Source organism: Phocoena sinus, chromosome 7, assembly GCF_008692025.1.
Source record: "Phocoena sinus isolate mPhoSin1 chromosome 7, mPhoSin1.pri, whole genome shotgun sequence".
NCBI classification, from domain to species: Eukaryota; Metazoa; Chordata; class Mammalia; order Artiodactyla; family Phocoenidae; genus Phocoena; species Phocoena sinus.
The window spans coordinates 31,812,439-31,838,132 of record NC_045769.1 but is presented as its reverse complement, the minus strand read 5'-3'; positions in this window follow the sequence as shown (position 1 = coordinate 31,838,132).

Genomic DNA, 25,694 nt, shown 5'->3' with positions numbered 1-25,694 from the left:
AGCATGCTTTTTGCAAAAGGAAGAAGGCCGTCAGTACTATTAAACACATTATAGGCCCTTGAAACTCTTACCTCTGGGGCTTCCACTCTACACCATTGCAGGGGTTCAGAACAAGCCTCCCCAAAGTGTCACTTTGGCATGAGGATTATTTTGAGCTAAAGGCAATCAAGAACCTGCAGTTTCAAGAGAAACTACAGCCCCTCCCTTAACTACCCAGAAGAATTTAAATTGGGGATTGCTCCCAAAAAAGATTTATTACCAGAGATAAATTTTATCTAAGTGGCTCCATCTATATGGTCAGCAAACATCTAATTCCCAAACATCTGCTCTTCTCCTTATTGTCCTGTGAAGGACCCTTCTGTCCTTGGAAGCTCCAGGCCCCTATCTCATTCCTTAGCTCAAGATGGCATATATACCTCATTTTACCTGTCTCTGAACCTCTCATGTATGCGGGGCTCCCATACATACAAAATTAAATGTGATTTTTCTCCTGTTAATCTGTCTGTCGATTTAATTCTTAGACCAGCCAGAAGAACCAAGAAGGGTAGAGGAAAGTTCTCTTCCTCCCCAACACCATCTCAAAGATATTAACATGCACCTACTTTGGGGGTAAAAAATGTAATTTTGCTTATGAAAGAATTTGGCTACAGATAACTAATTTAATTTGAGATTGGCTAGGATTTCTTGGCAATCACTTTGCAAGAATTTTGCAAAGTGTGAAAAATTAAACTTTCAAATTGTTTTAGCTGTAATGAAATATTTAGGAGTTGTAAACATGACAATTAGTAAAGTTGGCCCAACGTCACAGTTTGTAGATGTTTATTACAACATTTATTAAATTCAATTTTGCAGTTTTCTTTTTGGGACTAATACATGTTTTTTTTAGCTCTCAAATGCTATCTCTCTAGTGCTGAATGGCCAATGGCCCAGTGTCCTGTATATTCTGATCTGATCACCTGCTGCCTCTCTCTTGATACCACCAACCTCTTGGAACAAGTGTGCAGCTTCATACTCACTGAGCACAATGAATAGAATGGGATTATCCCCAAACTCTCCCAGCCTGGTACACACTCTCCAAGGTGAACCTTCTCATCAGGTCTTTCTTAAATCTTCTCACACCATCCGCCTATCTGTAGAGTTGACCTGTCCCTCTGCTCTCATGGAAACTAATGTTTGAATGAGAACACTTGTTTCTATGTCAGCTTTGCTTCTCAAGACAGGGATAATTTGAATTTTGTAAGAGTTTATTTCAGCACAGGGGCTCATGCCTGTGGAATCCACTATTAATTTAGTCACCAGACTCAAAATCATGTATTCAATGTTGTCAATGTAAACATTTCTAGTTTATTTTCATGTGGTTTCTTTTTTTAATTCAATATCCAGAAAATTAGTGGACAAAAGAATATGGCATACCAATAACATGTGTAATAGGTCCTTGAATATTAAAACATGGTCATAGTTTTATTTGATCCATACAAGTAATGTGACAGAAGCAGAGCTAGTAATATCATCTTCACTTTACAGATAAAGAAACAGAGGCTTCAGGAGGCTAATAAGATGTAGGGTCAGATCTTAGGTCAATATCCAATCCTAGTTTCACCCCCTTACCCTCACACTAAACACTTTGCCCTGGGTTCCAGAATGTTAAATTGAAGGCAGAATGGTTATAAATTAGCAAGTTGGATAATTCAGCAGTGAATGTAAATGAGAGTTATAAGATAAATGACATTTAGTGACATTAATTAACTGATTAAATTAAACCTGATATTTCAATCAGAATTTGTTTGTGTAAAATACTAGATAAAATGAAATGTATTTTAACCTAGTTACTTTTAAAATTCCAGTTACCATAACAACTTCTTGTGATTTCAAATAAAGGTGGTCTTTTCTTTATATTATTTTTAGAACTTTGGTTACCATAACAACCAGATGCTGTGTATTTGATCAGTTAAATTATTCCCAAAGAGTTAAAATATGGTGTGCTCTTGGAAACAATCAAAATATGATAAGTGATGTGTCAGGAATTAATGCCCAAATGGCAACGCAAACTCAATTTTTCAAGGCGCTCACATGTGAAATAAACGACCAATGAATCTTCCTTTGTATGTTGGGCTTATGATGTTTCTCAGTTACGGATATCAGAAAGAGATTATTTATCAATTGGAGGAAAGTGGAGATGTCAGGTTCTGGGGTAATATGAATTGTCAGAGCTACAAAGAGAAATGATGTAAATGATTAATTCATTTTTACTGGATTTGGGGGTTTTGCAGGAAATAATATTACCAGCGCTTTGGCCAAGCTGGGGGTGGGGAGAGGAGTTTGACTTTCCACAATAGATTGCATCTGAAAAGAGCTCTGTCTTTCTGTGTTCATTTCCTCCCCTTCCCCTCTTCCCCATGTTGCAGAATTTTAAAGGAGTCTGCTCCTATCTCAAGAAACTGGTTTCCTGATATCAATGAGAAGAGCCACCACATACTAATAGGCTCTGCAATTAGAAATTGGGAGGGAGAGAGTTCAGAAACAGGAGGATGACAGACCCAGGAGTCAAGAGACAGCCGGGGAAGGGTTACAGTACAGGAAGAGGCCGACCCATTGAAGGAGCGCAGAAGAGAATGAGAGGCAGGGAAGGAAAAACAGTCTCCTCTGTAGCCAGATGCCCCTGGTAAGACATAACAGGCGTAAGTTAAAAATGCCGATGGCTCTCCACCTCCAATCATGTGGAAATATTCCTGACATCATGGGCCCAAATGAGGGCAATGGAACGTCTGGAAAATTCCCTTGCTCTGGGAATCAAAGTCCTCACCTGCTTGAGGCAAACCGGCCCTTCTCGGCAGATGTCTTGCTATATTGGATGGGCACCCATCCACAGTGGAGGTGGTTAAGGACAAAAGGCACATCTGGTTGCTCCGGAGGAAGAGCCAAGTTGCCCATTAAGTGACAGGTAAAGAGGGTCTCGCCCTGGTACTCGCCCTCTGCTCATAAAATGCGGAGGAGCGAGCTGCCTTTGTGCCCCCGCGGGTGCAGGAGCCACAGACACGTGGGAGTGTCAACCGTGGATGCCAGGTTTAATTATAGTCCTCTTGCTTAATGAGGTTTAGGAGGAGGAAGAGATGGGGGTTGGTGTGTGCTCATGTGGATGGGGGTTCTTTAATTAAAAAACAATAAAACTACCAGCTGTCGCTGGTTAACAGTCTGGAACCCTCCTGTCCTCCACCCAGATGAAAGCTCCACGCAGAGACCTGCCGTGTGCTGAGGCTCTGTCAGCACCCCGCCTCAAAGCGCCCGCACTTCCTTCTCCAGCTCTTTTTCCTCTCCAAAAACATGGCTATCAGGGAGACTCACAAAGCCAACCTACAGAAAAACAAACACAACCTAACCACAGTTCTTCCTAAGTGTACTTGTTGGGAAACAGAAAACATGCCTTTGGAAATGGACTTGGGAGAACTCAGCAGAAACGAGTACTCTCCACTTTCTACCCCCTCTGTGCATGCTGACTATGGAGATCGCTGGTGGGGGAAGGCAGAGGCAGGGGGGAGGGGGAGGGATCTTCTACTAGTTTCTTCTGAGAGGAGCATGGGTACTTGGTCTCCTACTGGTGTGACTCCCAGTTCTGATGGCCCAAGGTTTGCCTGCTTTTAACCACCACCTGGGGAACTTGTTTAAAACCTCTCTAGCCATTTATCCACCTATCTATCTATACATCTAATACATACATATAGATATAGATGTAGCTTCAAGCTCCTGCCTGGAGATTCTAAATAAATTTGTCTCAATCTGTACTTTTAATAAGTGCCTTAGTTGATTTTCGTGGCCTGGAAAATTTGAGAAATCCTCTCGCTCATTGCCTGTTCACATGAGGGACCAGAGCAGGGACAAGGGAGGAGGGGATGAAACAGAAGAGTCCCCCAATGGGCAGGTGTAGCCTTTGTTGTATTTCACAGTTACCAACAAAGGACCAATGCCCGTGTATGATTTTCACTTTCAGTGAATCTCCCATCGCCTGACGCCTCTAACTCAGCAAGAAAGCAACAGAACATAACTGCACTGTGTGTTTCTAGGGGGTAACAGCTATGTACTGATTAGGTGTGGTATCTGACAACGTTCTTATATCCACCAGAAACTGAAGGATTCCTGTGGCAAAATATTGACTCACTAGCGTGGGACTTAAACCAGGAGGCCCCTCTTGTTAAGGAATCCGGCTCACGGCAGACATCTGGGTTTCACTCCTTAGTAGGGGATAACCATCCCTATCTGCCTGACATTGCCTGGAATTTAGTGCTGCAAATCCCATTCTGGGCAACCCCTTAATCTCAGACAGCCCAGGGCATTGGTCACTCTGCCTCTAGTAAACTAGGAACTGGCTCATATTATTAGTGCCTGTCTTGGAATTATTTAGCCTTGCTTTTTGGCCAGCCCAGGTGCACCATGAACCTCACAGGCGTGTCATCCGTCTTGGGATCCTCAGCCTCCCGTGTGGACTCTCTGGACCCCACTTAGCATCCTGTTCTCAATGCTCTCTTCTTTAGCACCTATCATTTGGCAAAAAAAAAGCCAGTTTATTCTCTTCCCAGCTTCCAAGCAACTCGTCTCCGGCCTAGTAGTCTCACATGTCTGAAAGTCCTATATTCTCTAAACCAAGATTCTCCTGTGATTTTTGCATTATCTTTTAAGTCCACCAAGTAGGTTGGCCTGGGATTAAATCATCTTTGTAATTACATTTTATTTGCATTTCTAATGTATAATTTGCATGACAATTGCTTATGCCTCTGTCAGGTTGGCTCTGATCTAATCCATATTTATTTGGGAGTAGGGAAATTATAATGGGAAAATCCTGTAGGTTCCTGGTCAGAAAAGCTGACTCCAAATGTTGACCTTGATATTTACATGCTCAGCAACCTTAGACCAACCAGTACTGCTATGTGAAAAATGGAGATGGTCTTATGGGTTGAATTGCATTCCCCCAAATTCATATGTTGAAGACCTAACCCCCAATACCTCAGAATATGACCTTCTATGAAAATAGGGTCATTGCAGATATAATTAAGATGAGTTCATACTGAAGTAGGGTAGGCCCCTAATCCGATGTGACTGGTGTCATTATAAAAGGGAAATTCAGAGACAGAACACACAAGGAGAATGCCATGTGAAGACTGGGGTTTATGCAATCACAAGCTAAAATATTACCGGAAGATAGTACCAGAGGATAATAAGTGAGAGGCCTGGAACAGATTCTTCCCTAGAACCTTCAGAGGGAGCATGGCCCCGCCAACACCTTGATCTTGGACTTCTAGCCTCCAGAACTATGAGACAACAAACTTCTGTTGTTTAAGCTGCTCGGTGTGTGGTCCTTTGTTACAGCAGCCCTAGCAAACTAATATAGATGGTAACATCTACTTCAGAGGATTTTTCCGAGGATTAAATACATTTGATTATTTGTGTGAAAGTACTTGGTACATAGGAGCCATTAATGAATAATAGGAAAAAGAATACAGAGTGGTGGGTTACCAGAAAATTACACACTTTTCAGTGTCAAGGTTCAAACTCCATTTCCTACTCTAACTTAGATGACAACTGCAAATCAGTTCAACCTCTAATTTCCTTGATCCTTATTTCTTCATCTGTAAAATGGATATAATGGCACAAATTTCATAGGGTAGTTTTGATGTTTAAATAAGACAACATATGAAAGTTCATTAACCAGCTTTATAACCAAGGGCCACATGGCTTTTGCCCTTGTGACGCAGAAGGCACAAAGGTTTAGGCCTCTTCTCTTGGCAACTGTCACCACCTGTGCTCCCTTAGCACTTAATCTGAGACCAAGAGCTGTGGCAGCCGACAGATAAATGAGGCTGAGATCCTGCCAACCCTTTGTGTGTTTCAGGAAGATGGAACCGTAAGGACTACCCTTTCCTTTCTCCCTCCCTGCCACCCTCCCATTTGAGGACAAGTTACTTGTTTCTTTTCCTGAGGATCAGAAGAGCTATGACTCTGATAGTTAATGGTTTAAACCCCCTTTCTTTTCTTTTTTGGAAGAAACAATTTGATAGCTATAATTATTCTTGCAGACCCAATTATTCTCACAGAAATTAAATATGTCTGTGATAGTACTTCAGTAGATAAATGTGTTTGTTACACTATCAAAAACCACTTTTTTTTTCCTGCTATGTTGAAGAAATGAACAATTGAGTGCCAGATTGCAGAACTGAGGTTTTGTTTAATATTTACTGTTAGCAGGCACATTTGCTCTTGGGAAAAAAAAAAAAAAAAAGCACAGAGTGGAGCCATTTGTATCCAATAGAACCCATGATTGCAATTCATGTACAACCCCTCCCCCAAGATTAATCATATAATATTACTAATGAAATATTAGCTCCAAAATGAATATCTAAGGCCTTAAAATATGAATGCCCTTTGACCCAGTAAGTCTACTTATAGAAATTTTTCCTAAGGAAAGAAATATTCAGGTGTTCAACTTTGCAAAGACTTGTATATCAAGGGTATGGGCATACCTCAGAGATACTGAGGGCTCTGATCTAGACCCTTGCAATAAAGTGAGTCACACAAACTTTTTGGTTTCCCAATGCATATAAAATTTATGTTTACACTGTACTGTAGTCTATTAAGTACACAGTGGTATTATGTCTTAAAAAACATCGTTTTTTAATACACCTTATTTGTTATACCTTAACTGGTAACTTAAGGTATATACTTTAAGTGATAAGTACTTTATTGCTAACACATGCTAACCATCATCTGCGCCTTCAGAGGGTTGTAAGCTTTTTGCAATAGTAACATCAAAGATCACTGATCACAGATCATCATAACAAATATAATGAAAAAGCTTGAAATCTTGCACGAATTATCAAAATATGACACAGAGACAGGAAGTAAGCAAATGCTGTTGGAAAAATGGCGCCAATAGACTAGCTCGACATGGCTGCCACAAACCTTCAATTTATAAAAAACACAATATCTACAAAGTGCAATAAAACAAGGTATGCCTGTGTTCAGCAGAGATTTTTTGTAATATATTTTTAGAGAAATCCTAAATTTCAATAATTGGGAATTGGTCCAATAAAGTATGGTTTATTTTATTAACTACATATTATCTAACCATTAATAATGGAAAAATAGATTGCTATCTATTGACACGGGAAAACTCTTATATGAGCAAGTTACAAAACAGTATGTAAAATATTATTCAAGTTTTGGGCTAAATGTTTAGATGTATAAGGAGAGAACATATATATGAGAAAAGAGAATAGAAGAAAAAGGGCATTCACTAAAATATTAATAGCTACTTCAGGGTAGAAATACTATTACTGATTTTAATATTGCTCTTTGTGGCTTTCTCTTTTTATTTTTTTAGTAAGTATGCTTTATCTTTATAATCAGAAAGGATTATTAAAGCTTTATTAGCCTTAAGGGGTAACCTTAAGGGGAATTACTTTAAATCAAAGGAAGCAATAGGGTGTAGCATTTCCCAAACAATGTTTTGAAATATGTGGTAGGAATTCTTCAAAGCAAGGGTTCCCTTGTGAAATAAGTTTAGAAAACACCTTTCTTGTTCCCTCTCTTTCTCTCTCTCAGATTCACAATGAAAATTAGGAGCAGCAGCAAATAATTACCTAAACTCGATTTGATCATAAAACATCATTTTTTCCGGTTTCACCTTTTAATAATATACAGTATAGTACCTTGAGAAACACAGCTTGGGTGGGAAATAGTATTCAAAACAGGAATCTTTCCTGCCTTGGTCTACCAATTTGGAGGGATAGAGGAGATGTTTGCTATTTCCATACCCAGCATACATTCTTCATATTCCCAATTCCCAACAACAACCAGACTTACCTTTGTAAAACCAATCTTCCCCGCTCTCTAAGGGCTGTGTGAATGGGGGTCGGAGGGCATAAATCAGTCAACATGACATCATGCCTCTAACCACAGTGGATGAGGGATGAGTAGTAACCCCAGTCTAATCCATCCAGAGCATGGCATTTCTCCAACCACAGTAAGTGATACAGGTGAGTGCTACTAGATCAGAAATTAGGGCATTTGTTGAATAACAGTGCTAAGTATTGTGCTTACAGCCCCTGGACATGAAAAAGAAAACATAGAGCACCAGTTGCTAAGAGCAGCCATCTTGTGACCATGAGGAGGGAAGCCAGCCTTAGGAAAAAATGACCAAGAAGTAGAGCTGCAGTCTTGATAAAACTGTATCTGATGTCTGGTGTACCCATGGCCAATAAAGCTACTTTCAGTTTGGATTTGTTTTTCTGTTACTTCCAAGTGAATGTCTTCTGATTCAGGAGACTCAAGAAGAACTTCAAAGAGATAACTAAGGAGGCTAATCCAATGCCTTAAAAATACAGTTCATATAGACCCAGTTAATCAATGCCTCACTCACCTGTCCAATTCCACAAGCATCCTTTATATTATGCATATGTTATATTTTATATTAAGTATATATATTCACATTTCCTTAGCTTTAAATTGTTCTGGAATAGATATTCATATCTCATCTGGAGATTAGGAAGGCAGGGGATATCAAAGTTTCCTCACTGGTTCTCTTCCTCACATTCTCTATGGCTGGAAAAACCCCATATCCCTAGGATGAAACCAGCCACAGTGGCAGTCCAGTGAGGACTGGTGACCATCTAGCTAGATATTTTCTAGATATTTTCATGATACATCAATGAAAGTGCCAGTGAGTTATAGCATCAGATCCATAAGCAACTTGCTATCCATCAGTGTCTCTTCCCATTTTTTCATATTTCCTACTGCTTCCTGGGCTGTTATTGAATCCATACCATGGGATTTCTGGGAAGTGCTAACAATCTAATAGAAAATGGAAGCTTTGAAGGGACACACCACTCTCCTTGACTTAGGTTTCTCTCCAGAACTTCCATCTCAACAGTCAAGTGACATCTGCCACAAACGGTGCCATTAAATCATCAGGAAGAACTTGACTGAGAATTTAATTGGAAACATCAGTGTTGGCATTCCACCTAAGTCCTCCTAAAAAAGCACCCATGTTGTACCTGTAAACCATGTCCCAAAAGGCCTGACAGCCCATCTACTGATATAGTATAAAATTTCTATCTACAAATGGATTTTGTGTACACATAAATGTGGCTGGATATAAAAGACTGTTGAGCCCCCATATTCTAGTAGAATCAGTCAAGAAACAGATATCAACCTGGATACAAGTCACTATAGGGGTAGGGAGGAGATATACAAAGGATGACTTGTATTCTTTATGGACTTGATATGAAGTTGGGGCTAAATCTTTGTTACCATTTTTTTTAAGATTTTTTTTGATGTGGACCCTTTTTTTAAAAACTCTTTATTGAATTTGTTACAATATTGCTTCTGTTTTATGTTTTGGTTTTCTGGCCATGAGGCATGTGGGATCATAGCTCCCCGACCAGGGATTGAACCCTCACCCCCTTCATTGGAAGGTAAGGTCTTAACCACTGGACCACCAGGGATGTCCCAGTTATCATTTTTTTTAATCAGAGTAAGGGCCTTCTGATAATAGGTGTGTGAGACAGGGGCCGAATGTCCTGGGCAGTTGCTATATTCTCAAATGCAGACGTACGCCACTAGTTCCCACCACCAGATAAACTTAAGCTGCGGGTCTCCCTGCTCTATGAACTTGAAATGCAGAGTTTGAACATGATTTGTTTACAATCAGTGTTCACCCCAGATCAGGGTTTTTCAACCTGGGCAGTACTGACATTTCGGACAAGATAATTATCTGTTGTGAAGGAGCTGTCCTGTACCTTGTAGGATAGTTAGCAGCATCCCAGGCATCTACCCCCACCCCTCCCCGATACCAACAGCTTCCCTCCTATCGGGGCAACCAAAAAATGTCTCCAGACACTGCCTAATGTCCCCTGGAGGCAAAATAACCCCTGATTGAGAATCTCTGTACTAGATTATTCTTATTATGGTTGCTTTGTCCACTCTCCATTCAGTTAACTGGGATCTAATTCCCCCCAGAATTCCTTCCCTTGTATGTTTCCAGGTTGGCAGTAACTACTAGAGACATTTTGCATGAGATTTGGGAGGTAGTGTGAAGCTTCGGCTGTGTGGTTATGCTCTGAAGTTCAGCACAGAGTGCCAGGCACTGCGGCAGCCCATGCACATTGTCTCTGATCTGCTGGCTCATCTTGTTGGCACGGGTGACACCTAGATCCTCAGCTCCCCCGGTGCCTGCCAGATATCCTCCTTTAGCTGAGTCCTGAGTTGAAGGGCACCAGCTTCCCTTCCCAACTGCTGGTCTAGCTGAATTACAGTGACTTCAGGCTCAACACTAGACATGGAGGGAGCATCGTGCACAAACCACTTCACCTGCTCCCGCAATTGAATAGGATCAAATCCCCACAGTAAATTGTATTCTGTGCCATTCACACATAGCATCGCTGCTTCTCTGATTGAACCCTGTCAGATACACTCACAAGTGGGGGTTCAGGTTGTAGTGACATTTTGGAAAATAATTGGGAGACTTCCAAACATTCTTTTCACCCCAGATAATTAGTCTAAGCCACCCCAGGTGGTCCCATCCCTCTTGCCAGGTATTTGTTCAGAGGTGAACAGAATTAAATCAGTTTAAGCCAATGAGATGCAAGGAGAGGCTTGCTTGGGGTTTCTGAAAATAAAAAGTCCATCTATCTCATCCAAGTAGAAACAAACACAAAAGTATGCATGCTATATCGTTTGCTGCTGGAAGCTGTCATGTGACCATGTTGCAAACCAGCTTTAGGATAAAGCTGAGACCACTGACAGCAAAGAGAACAACCAAAAAGAACCTAGGTCTGACAAATTCTGAGCTGTGGAATCAATAAACCCTGAAGATTTCCCTACTTCTACACGTCCCTTTGCACAAGATAATAAATTTCTCTATCGTTTAACCCAGTCTGGCTGGAATGGTCACATTCCAAAAGTAGTTTTGGAGTCTGGTTTAGACCCTGGTTATGAATAAATTCTCACTTCTTAAAGATTTGATCTGGTCCCCCTGGGGTGATGACTCCATTATTTTTTCAATACTCTGCTGTTCGTATTCATCTCAGATCTAGAAGTCTGGACGGCCTTCCTCTGCTGCTTCTACCAATTTCAGCTGAGTCCTCGCTGCCTACTTTTCCCAAACTCAAACTTCACCTGACGCTTGATTTTAAAGAAAAAGATGAGCAGAATTTGGCAAAAACGTTCTCCAGGAGATTTAGGCATGTAAGTCCTTGCTTCCATCAGAACCGGGATTTACCTGAAAGGTTTGGGCTTTCTCCAACTATGATCCACACCTAGCAGTCCTGGGCCACCTACACCCAGCAGGAAACAAGCAATTATAAAGGCAATAAGTTAAAACCCTAACTAGAGTCTCAGTGCGTTCTGTTATCCGGGGCTACCCTTGTTCACTGCAAGCTTTTGGATCGTTCTTCCCCACTCTTTTGATGCTCAGTCCCTGGGGACAGTGGGGCTGAAATGAACAGTCCTGAGGGGGCTGCTGCCAGCAAAACGTGCCTCTGTCTCCAGGTGGTTATGGTGGCGAGAAGGGTCCTGGCTGGATTTCCTCTCCACTCACTCCCTCTGCCTGGTACCTCTGCACCAGGACACACCTGGCAGAGCCCTGAGCAAAGCCCTGGACAGAAACATTGGAATTAGACAAACTGAGGTTCAAAGCTTTGCTGCTTTTACTGGAAAATGGGCATGTCAAGCAACCTCTTAAATTGTCCCATTAGTAAAAGGAGAATAGGAAAATCTGTCATCACGGATTGCGTGGTGCATGGCGGAAGCTCCATAAACACTGCTGTCTTCACCTGAGCCTCTTCCACCTCTTCACTGGTTTAGCTGCCCTCTCGCACTCCTGCTTCCTCCACCTGGCTAGCCGTCAGATACTTCAGCCGAGCTGGATGGCTGGGCCTACCCGCAGCTGTGCACACTCTGGCAGCTGAAGGGACTCATAATAGGAAAAGCCCGCTGTCCAGGTTCAGGGTAAGCCACAAACGCTTTCTGGCTCTGTGACTAGAGGGAGGCACAGAGCCCCCAGGGCCAGAGGGAAGAAATGGAGTTGTCAGGAAAACCAGCCGTGTGCACCAGTGCCGCCTTCACCGTATACTCATGTCATGCATGCCTCGGGCACCTAGGCCTAAGGTTTCAACCCTGGTCACACCGATGATTGTCAAGTCGGCTTCCAGACTAATGGCTTGAAAGAGGCATAATATGCACATGGCTGTGATCCAGCAACCTTGAGCTTAATCCTGCTCTACTGTTGATTAACTGGGTGACTTCAGAGAATCCATTTCAGCTCAGTTTCCTCCAGAACCTAATTGGTGGATTATCTCACACCATCTCAGATCCTGTATCATCTGGGGGCGGGTGGCGCGGGGGGGGGGGGGATAGGGTGCATTATGAAAAGTGCCCTCCTCTGGCTTATTTTAAATATTCGGTGTCTTTTTGACCGGATAATCCCATGAAAGTCTTGGTTTCCTCAAGCATCAGTGTCTGAGCTCACCCACACCACCGAGGTGTCGCTCATATTTGGTTCAATGAATATCATTAGCGGCTTTGAAACTGGCCCTGCATTTCAAAAAAGGCTGTTTCTTATTAAGAAACATATATATTTGTATACACATATAATCATTCAAAAATGTGCTATAAGAAAGCAGCTGCCTTAAGAATACTTCTGTGGAGGAACCAATTGTTTGGGAATGGGAATGCATTCTGCCACTTGTGAAAAGAAGCAAAAAAAAAAAAAGAGGGAACAAGAGAAAGAGAGAGATGAGAGACACAAATATATTGACAGATGAGAAGAATAAATGTTTTTGTGGCGTGCGTCGTGCGGAGGTGTCGCACATACCAAATTATGACCTAACTGTTGGAGTAATGGCTGCAGCTGTTGCCTTTGTAAAGTGATCCACAATACCCCACTCTAATAAGTGCAGCGTGTGTCCAAGGCACTTTGCACAATGAGGACAGCCTAATCCCGCGCCACATGAGCTCTATGCCAAACGTGGCCACATCACAGCAGCAGGATCAAGTCAGGAATAATCACATCCTTAGGAGAAAATCCCCTGTGTAACACATTGAAATCCCTTTTAAACAAAGCAAGCATGTGAATCCGCTGGTGAACAGGAAACTTCCGTGATGAATTGCCAAGGAAGGGCTCCGGGTAAAAACTCCATATGTTGCCCCCATCTCCATAGGGTAAAAACTACTAGAAAGAAAAAGTTGACTTTGGTGAACGTGGGAGGATGCTGCTGGGTTGTAGTTATTCATTGATTTGTTCATTTGTTCAACACAAATTTCTTGAGTGCATGTACCAGGCATCAAGTTGTGAACTGGAAATACAGAGAGGGAGGTAAACACTGAACAAGTAACAAAACAAATCATTAATTCATGGCAATTGTGATAACTGCTTTCAGGAAAAAGGACTGCGTAGTAGAAGAGTGAATTACAGACTGTATTTTCTCTTTGAGAGCAGGCTGAAAAGTACAAGTTGCAATCACTATAAGTCTACTTTGAATAACAAGAGACATAGCATTGGTGTCCAGAGAACTAGAAGTTCCACTGAGAATCTTTTAAAATCTTCTTTTAATGTTTTATTTGATAGCATGCTCCTGTCATTGAATATTCAGAATTTGGCAGTGAATGTGCCAAAACCATCCTCTCAGCTCAGCAAGCGAGAAACACTAATGGTGATTGTAGATACGGGAAAAATCCCCTTGGTAAGAATACACTTCTCTATAGCTGAGTTGGTTCGTGTCGTGCCCAGGATCATGCATTCTAGAACCAGCCTGCCTGAGTTCAAGTCTATCTCTACTGCTCACTAGCATAGACGTCAACTTATTTAAACTCTCTGGGCCATCGTTGCCTCATGTGTAAAATGGGAATACTCTTATTACTTCCTTCAAAGGATCATTGTGTGAATCGGGTAAATAAATACACTTAAAGCACTTCAAAGAGCACTTGGGTTATACAAAATGCTATGTTAGATTTTCTATTATTACTATTTCTTGAACATAAATCTAGGACCCTACACTGCAGCTAAATTATTATGTCCTCTCTGAATATTTTATTTCTTATTACCTGAGATACTCAGATTTCGGTTGTTTGTTGACCTCAACCCTCAATCTCTGCTTTCTCTAGATGTGAAAATCTCTTGACCCTTATATCACCTTTCATTATTTTCACCCTATCAATCAAAATATGCAGCCAGATAGTCTGTTTCCATCCATGACTAATCATTTTCCCATTTCTCAGGTTTTGCCAGGAATGATTTTGCTAAACATACTGTCTTCTGTATGGACGAGACGTCACACAGCAGAGGTGCCAGGGTACCTCCATAACTGCCATTGAATTGTTTAAGAATTACCGTTAAGTGGAAGACTACAGCACCTAATTCGCTAAACCTCACCCCATACCCTAGCCACATGGCCACCTTCAAGGAATATAAACAACAAGGAGGAGCCATGGAGACGTCGAGCACCAACATACGTGCTCTTCATCCTTGAAGGTCACAGCAAGACACATTAAGTCCAAAAATGAAAGAAAAAGTCTTAGTGAGTCAGATAGATAATAACTTATTTGACCTTTGACTTCCATTGTTCATGGAGGGGTAAGGACACCTTTGACATCTTGGAAGCCGACTGACTTTCTCCGTAGGTGACGGAGAAAATTGTGCTGAGTTTTGATCATTTGTGTACTCCCAAGTTACTCCATGAACAAGCAGACTGTGAACAAGAACAACTCTAGGGCTTCCCCGGTGGCGCAGTGGTTGAGTGTCCGCCTGCTGATGCAGGGGATGCGGGTTTGTGCCCCGGTCCGGGAAGATCCCACATGCCGCGGAGCAGCTGGGCCCGTGAGCCATGACCGCTGGGCCTGCGCGTCCGGAGCCTGTGCTCCGCAACGGGAGAGGCCACAACAGTGAGAGGCCCGGGTACTGCAAAAAAAAAAAAAAAAAAAAAAAAAGAACAACTCTAAAGACATGTAAGCACTATGGTTAATTTGGTATGCAGTAAAAATAATTTACTCCTGAAGAAAGAGTTTGCTTTTTATTCACTGGTGAAAACAAAAACAAAAACAACCCAGCTTGATAACACTGACAGAACTTGAATATTTTGGGACAGGTTGAAGAAAAGTCCTATTTAAAATGCTTCTGAAAGTGTGAATAAAAGCAATCTGACTTTTCTTCCTTTTGTAGGTCTTCACCTCATTTCCTTGTTTGTTTGTTCCTTTCTTTTTTCCTACTTCCTTTTAGCTTATCCTTCTGCAGTGCTGCAGGAGACTTTTCCCAAAGAAAGTTTTCTGAGGCATGTCGGCTAATTAATTATTTTTCAACATGATTTCTATATCTGACCTCTGATCTCCTGTCAGCCCTACAAAATATCGTGTTGCATTCCTTATTCACCCGGAAAGATTCTGGGAAGAGGTGATTAATTGAAAAATGGAGAAAATGACATTGTCTTGAGACACACAGAGCGCATCAAAATGATTCAGAGCCAACTTCTTGAACCCCGTGCTGTTTCTCTTCCATGTACAGAAGCCCCATGGGAACCTGGTACATCTCCTGGTTCAGTAGGAAGCCTCGTTTAGGTAAAGGCAGCAAGCAAAGACTGTTTCACCCCTACGTGCTGCATGTTAAAATCCACCTCTCTCTCATCACTTTTACTCCTGGGTTCCCAAAACAAAGGCCTGCTACTGCCTGACGGGCATCACTTATCTCTGACTGAGCGGGCTGGCAATGATTCTTGCCCATCGCCGACGCTATAAATTAGCTACAACTGGTGTTTGAAGGTGAGGTCGTGCACCTGCTGCCCTCATTTGGTGATCAGAGACTCTTCCAAAATACACTGCTTTCCCTCTTGTCCTCCGTCCATCCTAGAAACACACATTCTTTTGATTTCTGAGGGTCTCTCTGATGCAGTGTGTTGTTGGATATTTTGCTCTCCTGCTTTTTCCATTTGATAAAATAATTGAAGTGACATAGATGCTATGAGGCATGGGGGAGGGAGGATAATTTCCTTTACAGGGGTGAAAAATACACACTCCAACTCACTACAAGTCATAGGAAGTGATGTCTTTTTCGGTGAAGTGCAGTTCTGCCCATAGTGGGGAATAAGTGTCAGCAACCACCAGCAATGGCAATATAAGGATGGTAGGGCCAACTTTATGTGTGCCCTTCAAGGCTGCACGCTTTAATAATAACAGTTTCCCTCTCCTTGGTGGTGGTCCTGATACCATGACCAAAACTCATCACACAGACAAGAAACTGGGATCTTGCTTGCTACGGGCTGAATTCCATCCTGACTATGTCTCTTGCTCATTCAATGTATATTGACTCTATACACATGCCCATCTAGCCCAGATTCCCTTGTACACACACAACATTCAGTGTTTCAACAAACTGAGCACATCTGTTGAAGCTATAAGGGAGCCACTCTTCCAAATTTTTGCTTTTTGTGTCCACCTGGAGCAGGATGTTTCTCACTATGGAGGTATGAAATGGGAATTTTTTCTTTCTTATGAATAATAAATAGAATCATGAAAGCAAAAAAGAATATAACAGGATCCTGCCATTGGAGCTGACATTTACTTAGCAGAAGTAAGATTATGTTAAAAAAATCAATATGCTTTGTGAAACTTTCCATATTTTTAATTCACTTGCAAAAGATAATTAGCTCATATATTTACATTAGCCTGCTGAATTTTATTTAGCAATTTTTTAAGGCGATCACATGCTATTTTATTCCTATGTCAGTTTAGCCACGAATACAGTACACAGAGACAGCTCCTCTGCCCCCACCCCGCACCCGCCGCAGAAGGCTGTTTAGGGCTCCGTTTCCAGACAAATGATCTGGATAGTTTTCTCAAAGCCATGCATGGCTGTGCCAGTGAATCTGTAAGCTCTGTTAGGGAGGGTCAGAAGATGAGAGGAGGAGGGGGCAGAAAGACAAGGGCCTACGGGAGAGTTTGGAAGCTGGAACTTTCACTTGGCTTCACCCTGATTGTGGGTGACATTGGGTGAGTGTACGTGGCCTTGTTTCTTCCTTCTCCAATGGGAACACCACACATGATGGGAAAGCCTCGCCAGGCAGGAATTCTTTCCGGAACAGAAGCATTAGCAGAGAGGGGGCTCGGAGGACATGGCATTTTCCCTTATGAACCAAGTTTAAGCTCCAAGTTTCGTATAAGTGAAAATATACCATCTTTTGGAGGGAGAAGGAGGGAGGGGTAAATTTTCTTTATCTTGTTTGATTTGTTTCTCAGGTGGGGAAAGGTCTGGCTCACTGAGGCCTTGGTCTTGCCTTTCAGCCTTACATTTGATTGTAAGGTTCAGTTACAAATATCACGCAACATCTTATTCCTATTTAAGGGAATGTTATCTTTTTCATTTTTTCCCTTCCTCCTTTATGTCTCGTGAATTGCAGATCCTTCTCTCTTCTCATCACCATTCCTTCCTTCATTTCCAGGGTTTCTCCATTCCCCAGCAGAGAGCTTGCTTTCTTGCCTTTTCTGAGCCAGGTCAGTCCTTTAGGAACCATCCCGCAGCCACAGCCCATCTTGCATGAGAATGTTCTTGCCAGCACATTTTCAGCAGGCAGGGCACACCGTGACCGCGTCTATATTGGGGAAGGTGGGGGGTGGGGGGACAAGATTGTTTACTTTCTCAGAAGGCTAAACATCTTGGCTGGGAGTCCTTGACTGTGTGCTTAAGGACACAGACAGAGAGGACAAAGGCCAGCAGAAAGCGCTTCTGCCAGGGCGATTTGCATCTGAGTTCAATTCAGCTCTGCTCTAAAGAGTCTCATTTGAATACACAGTACATTAGCTCCACTCCTGCTTCGGATCCAATATGAGAAATACATGCATAGCTCAGTAACCTCTCCCCCACCTAAGTCCAGACAGCTGGGGAAGAGGGTGGGCAGAGGCTCCTACAACTGCAGAGAAACCGTATTGCAAATAAATGTCTTTTCATCAGCTGCCTATGTATCCCTCAGCTGCACTCTGATAGGAGATTTGCATATTTTTTCTTACTAATGGAAATAAATACAGGATGAAGATTTTGTTTTGTCCATTTAAAAACACTGCTTTGCCCTTCGTGCTCCAGAGCTTCTAAATATGCAATGGGAAGAAATGGTTTGTTAGACTAAAGGAAATCAGAAGAGTTTCAGATGACACGTCTACCGTTATCATCTGTGTGAAGGACTGCGGCTAGAAATCACCTCCAGAATGCTTTCTGGCAAAAAATTAATAAGTAGATTTATAATACAAGGCTATGTGAATGTAGTCATGTAAAGGACCACTGATCTAAACTAAATCAGCCTGCAGAGACCCCTAAATTATGCACAAGGTTGAAATGGCATTAATTGTCTATTCCCTTTCTTTTTAGTTTTCTTTTTAGTTTTCATGGGAATTCAGATATACCCTGCAATCTTTGTGTATGTTTTCTTAACCCCTTGTCTTCTTTTGGCCTGAGAAGCAAAGGGTAACTGAAGGATGAGAAGGTTTAAGTGTGTTAGAAGGGTGGCATTGACGAATGTTTGTACCCTGGGACAGTTCTTTATCTAGCCAATGTCTATAGATGTAAAATGCAATAATAATAAGGTAATGATATTGACATTTTTTAAACAAGTAGGCCAGAACTTGTATACACCCCAGATTTTTATCGATGTCATAAAACCAGTCACCTTAGGAGGCTGAGTTTTTGTCATTTTAGCTTTTAGCTTTTAACAGTGGTTTTCGTTTTGTTTTAACACCACAGTGGGAATTGCTACTAAAGCCCACAGTATTTTTCTATTGAATATTGTCAATGGAGAAAAATTTTTTGTCATTTGAGTGTGGGTTTGATTTTTTCAAACAGTCAAATACTATCTGAAGCCAGGGTAACTAGTGAACAGGCAACTAAGTATTAGTTTAAATATGATCTTCCGTAAGTGTGGCTGTAGCAGCACAAAATGTCTTCTGGGCTTAGTTAAGTGTCTGCTGGAAAATGGAAGACGTGTGGAAATTCACACTCACTGTGCCTGACAGTCCCCTGGGCCTTTAATGAAAGAATTGTAGCATTAGAAGAAATCTTAGAGGTTATGAAATTCAAGCCCTTAGTTGAGAGAAATAAAAAGGCCACAATGGTGAAATTTTATTTAAAACAATGTTTTTTCCTTGTCTGTAGAAGTTTAAGTAATTACAATTTTGTTTAGTTCTTAAATACTGCAAACATTTGGATACTGTGTGTGTGTGTGTGGGGGGGGGGGGGGGGGGGCAGTGACTGTGTTTGTATCTGTAGGACATACTTCCAGGGTATCGGTCCCACTCTCAGCTAATTTCCTTATTTTGGAACTGTCTTCTTGCTCCACATCTAATTCTTGAAAGCACAGATGTGGGACCCTGCCGTCCATGTTGGGAGGGTGACACCTGCCCTTGGAGACAGCTGATTGGACCAACAGTAACACCTGACGCAAGGCAGGCCAATGAAATCCTCTCTTTGGGAATCTGGAATTGGCATTTAGGGAGTTGTTCAATACGGCTGGATCTAGAAGTTATAGAGTCGGGAACTAAAGTTTTCCTCATGGACCAGAGAGCCAAGAAAGCTGGTCTAGGGAGAAAGAAAAAGTAATACAGAAGACATGAAGAAAAAGGTAAAAATGGGATTAAGGGAGATAGCACTGCTCATGTACCTTAAGTCTCTCGTTCCCAGTTAGAGACTTCCTGAAGCTTGAAGGCTCAGAGTATCTCTGCTCTTAGCTTCCTTGAGGTAACACTGCATCCTTAGGTGATGTATTTTTATTTATTCATTTTTTTTTTTTGCGGTACGCGGACCTCACTGTTGTGGCCTCTCCCGTTGCAGAGCAAAGGCTCCGGACGCGCAGGCTCAACGGCCATGGCCCACGGGCCCAGCCGCTCCGTGGCATGTGGGATCCTCCCGGACCAGGGCACGAACCCTTGTCCCCCGCATCAGCAGGCGGACTCTCAACCACTGCGCCACCAGGGAAGCCCCAGGTGATGTGTTTTTAATGTTTATTTGGGTTAGATTGAGTAGGCTTGTTACTTGCAACCCACTAGATCATACCCAACAGATTATGCTTATGTATCAATTCCCAAGAGGGAACTGAATCAGCCAGGATTCAGGATTTGGCTCTCAGAAGCCAAAACTCTTTCATGAGGACCTGATGGGTTCTCTGAGAGAAAGGAGAATGGGACAAATGGTCAGGTCCTGGGCCAGGAGACTTGAGTCATCTGCCAACCGCAGCTTTCCAGAGAACACCACGGGAGAGCAAGAATCCCTGTGAGGTATGAGAGAGTTGAGGCATCTGGACCATGGCACACTGATTGATGATTGCGGGAAAGGGACAATTTTGAGTGTGGCCTGCATGGTCCTGTAAAAAGTCCTTATCTGACACAGCCCTGGGGAACCAGGGAAAAGCAACTACAGCATTGCAACTCATTCAGGGGCAGCCCCACCTCCAACCCCACTGCCTAGACTAGAAGATAGAATCCAAGCCCTTAAAGCACATCCACATGGAGTAGTACCTGATTTCCATCTTCACTCATCTTCCAGCTCATCCAGCCTTATGCTTTTTGAGGCAGAAGCACAAAACCACTAGTCTGCCCCTCCCTCACTGCACACCTCCATGCCTGCACAGGCGTAGTTCCCTCTACTTGGAATGCCCCGCATACTCCACCTCTCCCTCTCCATCCTAGTTCCTCACTCTCTTGGCCTAGAAAATTCCTACTCGATTTTTCAAACTCTGTAATAGTCAACTCTGGGAGGCCTTCTCTGGCCTTTCTCTACCCCAGGATAGAATTAACCCCTTTTCTCTGAACTACTTCAGTACCTTATAAATATTTCCCCTACTCTCCTCTCTTGCACTCTATTTAATGACTTGTTGATGTGTTTTCTTCCCAGCTAAACTGTGAACAATGTGAAGGCAGGAACCACGTCTCATTCACTTTTGAATGTCCAGCAACTAACAATTAGTGGGTCCACAATGACTACCCTGTAGCAGATGCTCTGGTAGCTAACACCTTTTGTGTGTTCAGTACACGTGGAGAGAAATGAACTGAAATTATGTAGAGTCATCTTCTGCGCAGGCTCTAAAGTGTTTGTTTCAGAGACCTCCCTTACCTCAGTGAAAATGACTACTGAAACGTCTTGCATTTTTAACTCTGCTGCCTGCTGCTTCCCCAGGAGGCTAAGTGGATGTTCCGTACAAGAGAGCTATTAGGAACTATGTTGCTCAAGAGGTTCATTTGTGTATGAAGGGCTCCTACTAGTCCTGGGGACCGTGATAGTGAATGCAAATGTCAATAATTTCCCCCTGGGTCCTATGACGCCTCCTTAATACAACTGGAAGAGGTCCTGCACTGGCACAAAAGTCCAAAAACTCTAGGAAGCAGGAATGATGTCTGTTTTCTGTTCAACATTTTATGCATAGTGTCTGAATACAAACAAGGCAGCCAATAAATATTCATTAAAAATAAAGGATGGGGGCTTCCCTGGTGGCACAGTGGTTGAGAATCTGCCTGCCAATGCAGGGGACACGGGTTCGAGCCGTGGTCCGGGAAGATCCCACATGCCACGGAGCAACTAGGCCCGTGAACCACAACTACTGAGTCTGCGCGTCTGGAGCCTGTGTTCCGCAACAAGAGAGGCCGCGACAGTGAGAGACCCGTGCACCATGATGAAGAGTGGCCCCCCGCTTGCCGCAACTAGAGAAATCCCTCACACAGAAACGAAGACCCAACACAGCAAAAAGAAAGAAAGAAAGAAAGAAAGAAGCTTTCATTAAAAAAAATAAAATAAAAAATCAAAGGATGGGAGAAATGGGGGGAGAGGAGGAGGGAGGGAGGAAGGGAGAAAGAGGAGAAGAAACGAGGGACTTTATAAGGAAAGGTTTTAATTACTTGTGAAAAACTAAATTCACCCTGTACAATAAACCATGTAGAGCGAAATCACAGTTAACTTAAGTGTAAACATCCATAGTAAATGGTAAATATTGTAGAGAATGCTTCCATTGTTTAGCACGCACTAACCCTTATCAAGGTGTTGGCAAAGGTTTTCCTTTAAGTGGTGGCATCAGGCTATAATCAAGATCACTGTGTAGTCCTATATCTCCAGCCCAACTTTCTTCCTTGAAGATCCAATCCTGGCCCTGGTGCTTTGGTGTTGATTTCAAAAACCTTTCAGTTACGCAGCTTGAATGACCGAACAGTTTGTCCATAAGCTTCAGGAGTTCCTCCTGTAGCTTGTGGAGTTCAGTAACTTTATTCATACAATGGTTGGTTAACTCAGATTTGTTCTTTCCCCAAACCATGTAATGCTGGAGCAGTGGGAGTCCCACAAAGCTATATAGTTGCTAACGAGCTTTATTCTCTAAAAAATCTCCTGCCTTTGTACAAAAGAAGTGGCTTAGACATTCTTGGCTTTTGGAGAGCACATGCCCCCAAAGAATATCGCTGAGGCTGAGTGCGCCCCTCCACTGAAATCCTCTTTCTCCTATAATTATTTCCTATCACATTTTCAAATCTTACCTCGGCTTTAGAGCAATGGTTTAAAGTGATAACGGTTCAATAAAACATTGCCATAAGTTTTTCCAGTTAAGTGTTTTGTGGTAGCCACAGATGCCTTAGATCATGAAATGGAATCATGGAAGGTTCCAGCTGAAACGGTGGTATGGAAGATAACCTAATTATTTGTGTCAAATAAAGCCCTTTATTTGACAATGAACTTAACTCAGTCTTTGAGAAGCTAAGGGACTTAAATTAAACTACAAATGAAGCCAGTAGCAGAGCGAAGAGAAGAATTTCTGTCACCTGCATTTTGGGCCAGTTGTCCTTTCTATCATGCTAGGTAGGAAAAAGGTAAGGAAGATTAAGTGGTACTTGGCATGACAGTGAATGAGACCAAAGTCAAGTTCTTCTGATGCCTTAGACTGAAGAGACCTGAAGACGAAGGTTGACAATGTTGTAGAGTGGTGAAGGGAAAGACCTTTGAATTCCGATTTGGATTCTCAATTCCAAGATTTAATAGTTAAGTGGCAATGGGGAAAGTGGACCTTTCTGATCCTCGGTGTTTTTATCTATAAAAGGAGTGTAATAATTGTGCCTGCAGCAGACAGCTATTGTGCTAACTAAATGATAATGTATGTAAGCAATTAGCACAATGTCTACACATAGTAAGTACCCAGAATAGCAGAAGTGTAGCTAACGTTGAACTTGGCCTCATCCTATGTCCTCAACAATTGATCAAGAAAAAGAGAGAACATGTATTTTTAATTTGTGTGGTCGCTAAATGAGTGTGTGACCTGGGGGCAGCAGGAGAAGGGAACTGTGGGTCTGTGGGCTCTCAGTCAGCCTCAGCTCCTCCATGCCTCTCATACCACAAGCATCTCCTTGCCCCTCAGGAGATCTTTAAAATATGTATTTGTTACATGCTATGTCCTTTGAATGTCAGCCAGCTACTTCATCTGGTGCACACATTGAAGAAACACCACTCTGCTCTGACGCTGGAAGAATAGCTCGTTCAGAGTTGTGGTTTCCTGAACTCCAGCATGACTTCTAAGAAATCAAGAAAAATGTTGATGAAATATCATTTTTGCCTCAGGCTTTTCCTTGCTACTCTACTTCCTTCGTTAGCTACATTGGCGACTTAAATACCATCATCAAGGTAGTTATCATCATCATCATCACTAATGGCCCTATTGTCAGTCTGGAAACTCACTCTTTGGGCATTGTGCTCAGAGTTCCCTCAAAAGATTATACTTAGAAAGTCTCCCTGCTTCACACCCTGTATAAGCAGAACCCTCCCTAGAACCTCTTGGGGAGGGATGCAGGGGGTCTTTCAGCCAGTCAGCATATACCTTGTGATCAATTCCAAGGTCCTGTGCAGCCACCCAGGGACAGGACTCGGGGAAGGCTAGTGACACACTCGTCTCAGGCACAAAATTTAAGGGGGCACAAAAAACTCAATAGAGAAATAATATCTTCATGCAATATTTTTTTAATTAAACAAAAAATCTATGGGGAACAAAATTTCAAAATATTAAATAGGGATAGGATCGATGATTTTTCCTTTTGCCTCAGACCCCAAATAGCTTGACCTGGCGCTAACCTCACCTTCCTGGGTCCCTCACCCTTCTCAGCACACACACCAAACGTGTGTTGACCCTTCGGAGCCCCTTTGAATGATTGTGGAATCACAAAAGCAGCTCAGTTTAGTCATTTACTTCACAGATTGTATTCTTATATGCCCGGCACTATTCTAGATGCCTGGAGTATCACAGTGAATAACCAGGTAAAACCTTTGCCTCCATGGGGCTTGCATCTAAGTGAGGAAACAGACAATAAAGAAAGAAATGAAAAAATACGCATAGTATGTGAGGTACATTAGAGCAGGAGGTTTGGGGATTCTATGGGTGGAGCTAGGAACTGAAAGTTTAAATAGGATGCTCAGGGAAGGACTCACTGGGAAACCAACTACTGAACAGAGACCTGAAAGAGCGAGGAAGCAAGTGATGGGCTACCTGGAGGGAAATCATCCCCTGCAAAGGGACCCACAAGTGCAACCTTTCTGGAAATTGTTGCTCTGGGTAGGGGGTGGAGGTTAAAGACAGTAGCCTCGGGTTTCCCTGGTGGCGCAGTGGTTGGGAGTCCGCCTGCCGATGCAGGGGGCGCGGGTTCGTGCCCCGGTCCGGGAGGATCCCACGTGCCATGGAGCGGCTGGGCCCGTGAGCCATGGCCGCAGAGCCTGCGCGTCCGGAGCCTGTGCTCCGCAACGGGAGAGGCCGCAGCGGTGAGAGGCCCGCATACTGCAAAAAAAAAAAAAAACAGAACAGTAGCCTCCCTGACAGAACAGAGGGCTTCATGTAGGTAAGTGGTAAAAATCCATGCCTGGCAACAGTGGCAGTAAAGACAGCAAACTCAATGACAAAAGGGAAAACCCTAGTTTGGGTGGATGGGTGGATACCTGAAAGAAAATGAGGGTTCAGAAAGGAGGAGGGGCAGTTGGTGGGTGGCCCGTACTATCTGCATTAGGAACTCATTATTTAGTAAGAATGTGAAATGAGGTAGATTCCCAGAAGCAGAGATCTCCATATGGAGGTTATAGAGTTGACAAGGAAGGAGTAAAGAAGAGTATCTGAGTTTAAGGAAAACGGGAATATCTTCTCACTTTTTTGCCCCTCTTGGTATGTAGAAATGGTGGAGCAAACAATTTCTGATCTGCACTTCAATCTCATAACAAGAAAACCATTAATTACTCTAATGGCTAACAGAGCTCTTGCTTGTGCATATAACATTTGTCCTAAAATCATAGTATGGAGTAATGGGCATGGAGTCCAATTGGAACATCTTGAGGCTTATATCAGCAAGATGCTTGAAACAGGCAACGCTGTGGGTGTCGCTCAAGCTTTATTCAGCTGGAAAATGCCAAATTCCAAGTATGTGGGTGATACGGATTGCAGCGATGGGTACACAATCGTTGTTCCAGACATCTTCATAGGGCAAGGGCTATAGCACCTTTCTGATGACTAGACTTCTGATGACCAGTCTTCCTTCTTGATTCCAACCAAGAAATGCCAAGAATGTTGTTAAAGAAACTAATATCTGAAACACCACTGTTACGCCCAGGGGCTTGGTGTTGAATTCAGACATGGTATAGTTGCTTTATATCATTTAATAATAAAATGTCTAGAATT